This window comes from Myotis lucifugus, unplaced genomic scaffold (genome assembly GCF_000147115.1).
Source record: "Myotis lucifugus unplaced genomic scaffold, Myoluc2.0 scaffold_1, whole genome shotgun sequence".
In the NCBI taxonomy this organism is placed as follows: Eukaryota; Metazoa; Chordata; class Mammalia; order Chiroptera; family Vespertilionidae; genus Myotis; species Myotis lucifugus.
In genome coordinates this window covers 27617050-27622840 of record NW_005871049.1, presented here as the reverse complement: position 1 = coordinate 27622840, position 5791 = coordinate 27617050, and the positions used below count along the sequence as shown (strand labels likewise).

The window sequence follows — 5791 nt, the reverse complement described above, 5'->3', positions numbered from 1 at the left end:
TAAGTTGCTTTATATTACCCAGTTTTCTAAGGTGGAAACTTAGGTTATAAATTTTAGATATTTCTTCTTCTTCTTCTTCTTCTTCACAAGTTTTTTACACATCTATTTTTTTTACCCTTTATACACCCACCCTATCTCACTCCACCCACAGTGACTTTTAAGAACCAGTTCTGACATTACCTCTTCTACAAGTTTTTACATCCCTTCACTTACCCCTGTGCACATGAGCGTGTGCACTTACACACACACACACACACACACACACACACACACACACACTGGACTAAATTCTCCCTCTCTGTGCCTGCAGGGCCCCTAAAAATATCTCCACAGAGGTCCTTATCCTACTTTTCTTGCATGGATGTTTTGCTCAGCTGACTCCTTCCCTCTGAGCTGAGAATTCTGTGAAAATAGGAACCATTTTTCAAGGGACCATTTTTTAATCATCTTTGGATCTCCAACTCCTGACATAATGACTCAACCAAAGCAACTATGCAACCTTGTGATTAATGAATGAATGAGCCTTGAATAAAAGTTTGGTTGACATGACATCCCAGTAACCTGGGATTTCACTGTCCTTACCCTAAATCAGGGGTCCTCAAACTTTTTAAACAGGGGGCCAGTTCACTGTCCCTCAGACCGTTGGAGGGCTGGACTATAGTTTAAAAAAAAAACCTATGAACAAATTCCTGTGCACACTGCACATATTTTGAAGTAAAAAAACAAAACGGGAACAAATACAATATTTGTATTTGCATGTGGCCCGCAGGCCGTAGTTTGAGGACCCCTGCCCTAAATGAATTGAGAAGGATTAGAGAGAAACTTGAGAAATAGAGGTAGGGATGTGCAGAGGTTTCCACACCCTCATTCTACGCAGCTTGTACTTGAAACATCACATCCATGTATCCGTATTCTATGAGACACTGGGATGATGAAAACAGGGGTAGTGGGAACCCCACTGCCTTTCTCCGCCTGACCCCAAATCACCATCATGAGGAGGGAAACAGTTGTTAAGGCATTGTGGCTACATTCAAAAATAAGACCAAAAGGCAGTGGGTTATAATATGGATGTACGATTAACTAGAAAACCCACGGCACAGCCATTGGAAGCTAATGGGAGATAGTATACAGTGAAGAGGAATGAGGCTACGGAGTCCTCCCAACCCATATTTATAACCCAGCCCCACCACCCAACCTGTGGACCTTCAGAGGACATATGTGATTATTCTCTGAGCCTCATTTCCCCACAGAAAATCTGTCCAAGAAAATCGGATTATGGGGCTGTTGTATGATTTAGTGAGATAATTGATGTAAAGTGCCTAGCATTCCGCAAATGAGCTGTTGCCATTATCCACTATCAACTCCAAGCACTTTCTTTAAATGACAATTTTAGATGCCTGTTTATTTAGGTCAAGTAAACATCAATCTAGATAAACTAAGAAAAGCTAAGGAAACACATCACAAAGAGCTGAATCCGCTTGGAAACTGGATGAAAGTAAAAGGTAACATTTACTGAGCATTACTCCATGCTAGGCACTGTATTTTATACCTATCAACTCAATTTTCACACGTCTATGAGGTAAGCACTGTTATCATCCTTATTTTTTTAATATATATATTTATTGATTTCAGAGAGGAAGGGAGAAGGAGAGAGAGATGGAAACATCAATGATGAGAGAGAATCATTGATCGGCTGCCTCCTGCAGGCCCCACACTGGGGATCAAGCCCGCAACCAAGGCATGTGCCCTTGGCCGGAATTGAACCCGGGACTCCTCAGTTCTCAGGCTGATGCTCTATCCACTGAGCCAAGTCGGCTAGGGCATCATCCTTATTTTTATTATCACCTCCCTACTGTACTAATGAAGAAATAAGGTACAAAGAGATTAAGTTACTCGTCCCAGGTCACACAGCTCTCAAGTGGTAGGGCCAGGATTCAAACTCAAGGAGTCTACATTGCCAGTTTCTGTGGGCTGACCTGTGTCCCCTCAAAATTTACATGTTGAAGCCTTAAACCACAGTGTCTCAGACTGTGACTGTATTTGGAGAGAGGCCCTTTAAAGAGGGAATTAAGTTAAAATGAAGCTATCATGGTGGGCCTCCATCCAATCTGACTGTTGTCCTGATAAGAAGAGGAAATTAGAACATACAGACACAGAGGAAAGGCCATCTGAGGGCACAGGGACAAGGTGACCATCTGCAAGCCAAGGAGCAAAGCCTCAGAAGAAATCAAACATGCCGACACCTTGATCCTGGACTTCTGGCCTCCAGAACTGTGAGAAAATACATTTCTGTTGTTTAAGTTATGCAGTCTGAAGTATTTGTGACGGCAACCCTAGCAAACTAATACAACTGTCCATGCTCTTAACTACACAGCTATTTGAATTAAAGACTATTCAGCTTTTTCCCCAGGCTTAGAGCAGTGCCTCACACACAGAAAGTAAATGCTATCGATTATGACTTAATTCGATGGAAAAGCCAATATTTGCCCATTAACTGAGGTGTGTGGGGATCTGGGGGGGCGGGAGGAGGGGGACGGAGAGCTGTCTGTCTAGTCCTTCCACTTCCCGTTGTCCTTAGGGATAGAGACAGCAACAGATTCGGTCCTAATGGAAAGGTCATGACCTTGAAATCAGTCTGGGGTTGAGTGAATCTTGAAATCAGTGGCAATAAGAAGATTCCCTCCAGGCCACTGAACTCTGACATGGTCCATTGGTGTCAACTCCACAGGGGCAGGGATTCCTGACTGTCTTTCTCTCTAGAAGAGTGGCTGGCACATAGTAGGTGTTCAATAAATAATTCTTAAAAAAAAAAGATAAAAGTGATACTATAGAAGGGACTAACTTGCATGTAGCTGAGGCCCATGCATCTTTTATGAGGGAGCACTGTTTCAACTACTCATTGTCCCTTCTATCCCAGCCACGTGTGAGGTCAGGGCACAAGTTGCAGAGACACAGCAGAGAAAGTGAGCCGGTGTCCTACTTTGTCCACGAAGGTATGTAGTGGACTAACAAGTCGACACTAGAGCAGACCTGCTTGGAGCAGATGCTCAGAATACCTCTGTTTGCTGATGAATGAAAGAATTAAGCTGACCAGCTCAGTTTGATTGCTAAAGAAATACCCTCAAGGCTTTCCTGATTAAAAAACTCAATGTGCTTTCAATTCAGATGGTAAAAAACAAAATGATTCCTGCACTCCCAAATAAATATTGTAAGGAAGATTGCACACATGTCCAAGATTTCCAGGACTTTGAAGTCAGTGTGTTTCCAAGTTGTGAATGCATCTCGGTTATTCTCATAACTCCCTACAAAACGCCTCTGTCCTTACCTGAGAGCCTGAAACAACATGAAATCCACAGCTGCCATCCCTCTGCTCTGGGAACTGCACCAGCAAACCTCCCAGTGCTGCTCGAATAGACTCGAAAAGAGAGTGGAAAATACACAATGTGTTTCTCCTGCTTTATAATGGGAGGAGGCAATCCAAGCTGGAAAACAGTGAGTGACTTGGGATCGACAATGAATTTAAATGGAAGTTAGTGGGATGTCTGCAGTTTGTCATCCAAGCGGCCTTGACATACAGAATTCGTGGAACTAGGTTGCCTTCATTCAGTCTGACAGCTCTGTGGCAGTAAAGCAGCATCCTAAAAATAAAGCGTACATAATGCATCTCCCATGCTGGGCATGAAAAACAGCACAATGCTTAAACGCTACCAAAATGGTGTCCCTTGGGATTCGTTCACATTGCAGTGAGGACTGCTAGAGACAGCTTCGGCAAAGCTGCTAAATGGGAGATCACAGGGGGGTGCTGGGTTTTCCTGTGCTCTTGACTTTTACATAAAGACGTATCCACTTTGTCTTGTCTTAAGCAAACATTTTTAAATATTTTGTTAAAATAATTATCTACATGTATCAACACCACACCACACCATGACCTTTGTAACGATTTATGACTTTTGCAAAAATAGTTTGGCAGAAAACACGCTGATATGTTCAGTTACATTTGCTTGCATGTGATTATTTTTGTTAAAACAAGAAAATCTGCTCATCGTTGGCCTGCATTAAAAACAGAAAAATAAAACCTCGCAGCAATGTTCAGAGTGGTATGCCCATGCTTCCCTTGACTAACAAATATGAGCAATGTTAAATCATTAGAGTGGAAAAGGAAATTAAATAGAAATGTTGGTATGGTGGTAAACCAGAAATCGCCATGCTAAAATTGCCACATTTTTTGTCACTATCCCATAATTATATCGAGTTCTATTTGAGAGGTGGTGTGGGTGAAGTAAAACAACATGAGGAAAATTTATTATCAGACAGAATCGGGTACAATTCTGCCCACTACTCCCTGGCTATATGTCTTTGGGCAAATTTTATAACCTTGCTGAGCCTCAGGATTCCCATATTTAAATTATCAATAATATCTGCGGTGTAGCAGTGTTAAGCGGTTTAATAGACAAAAACACCAAATGTAGTATATAGGCACAGGAATCTTTATAAATTCACAATTGAAGACTGCATTATTGCAAATATGGATTTTTTGAAAAGCCCTTTGATGCTACCTTTCAAATCATGTTTGCATTTTCTGCAAAGAGATACATAGATGAGCCTCTGCTCTAATGATGACTGCTGCCTTTTGTAGAATGGTACACTGCAGGCACTCCTATGCAATCACAACCTCGCCCTTCCCCAAGGACACCCTTCTCCTGTTCTGGGTTACCTTCAGTAACTAACACCTGTCAGAATTAGTGGACTTAGTACACAGCCAGTAATTCCACTAATTTCACATATATTCAAGGAGAATCACCTAGAATTCATTAAGCTATACGATCAAGAACCTGTCCCAGAAAAACCTGAGCTTGTGGCTGTGTGCTGATTGGATGGCCCATGTCAATTTCACTCATTAAAAAAAAACACACCTGAAGATGAGTTTTATCATTGGGACTTTTTATCTTTGGACTGAATCAACAGAATGCTTCGTCTGGAGGCTAGAGGCAAGGGAGAGCAATCAAATCCTAGTATTTGATTCTCTTACATCTCCCTTTGCTTGTCATGTATTCTTTAACATCTAGACAATCTATCTGACTTTGAGCAAGATACTCAATTACTCTGAGCCTCTATTTCCACATCCAGAAAATGTCTCTCAAAGTGTACCCACCTCCTGAAAGTTTTATGAGATAATGAATGCACAGCACTTAAAACAGTGCCTGGTGCATAGTAACATCAATATTACTCTTGCTATGGTCAAGGCTGTTGTCTTCTTGAGAAAAAAAAAAAAAAGAGGTTCCAGTAGCCTGTGTGTGTGTGTGGGTAAATCATCTGTTTCTAGTCATATTAAATAAATAAGTATACTAATAGATTGTGGTGATGGTGAAAGAAGACATACCTTAAGGCTCCTTAAAGGATTTGTTGAGGGAAAATGATTGATGAAAAGAAGAAAGACTTAGAAGTTACCAGACAAGGGTTTGAATTGTTTCTAGACAACTAACTCATTAAATAACCTTCAGCTGTCTTCTTGCTCCTTTTACTTGATCTCAAAATCGAGGTAACAAAAAAATGTCTCCCACAGATTTCTTAGAATGGTTAACTAAGATAAGCCAAATATCTATATTCAACTAATAATATAGACTAGCTATGTTCTTGGTACTAGGCATGAATTTATTTCCACAAGTCAGATAACAGAAATAACAATAAGAGAAAATAACTTACAGGATTTGTTGGCTATCCCCTCTCCCAAATTATAAAAAGTTTTCCTCCCACCCGAGCCGGTCTTCAGAGAAGAGGTATCCTAAACTTA

The 5791-nt window shown here is 41.0% G+C and overlaps 1 protein-coding gene across 5 annotated transcripts in view; it reads right to left on the bottom strand.

Annotated features, from left to right (window-relative positions):
- FAM198B (family with sequence similarity 198 member B) overlaps positions 1 to 5791 on the bottom strand; it is a 47681-nt gene that overhangs the window by 33745 nt on the left and 8145 nt on the right. The window lies entirely within an intron of this gene.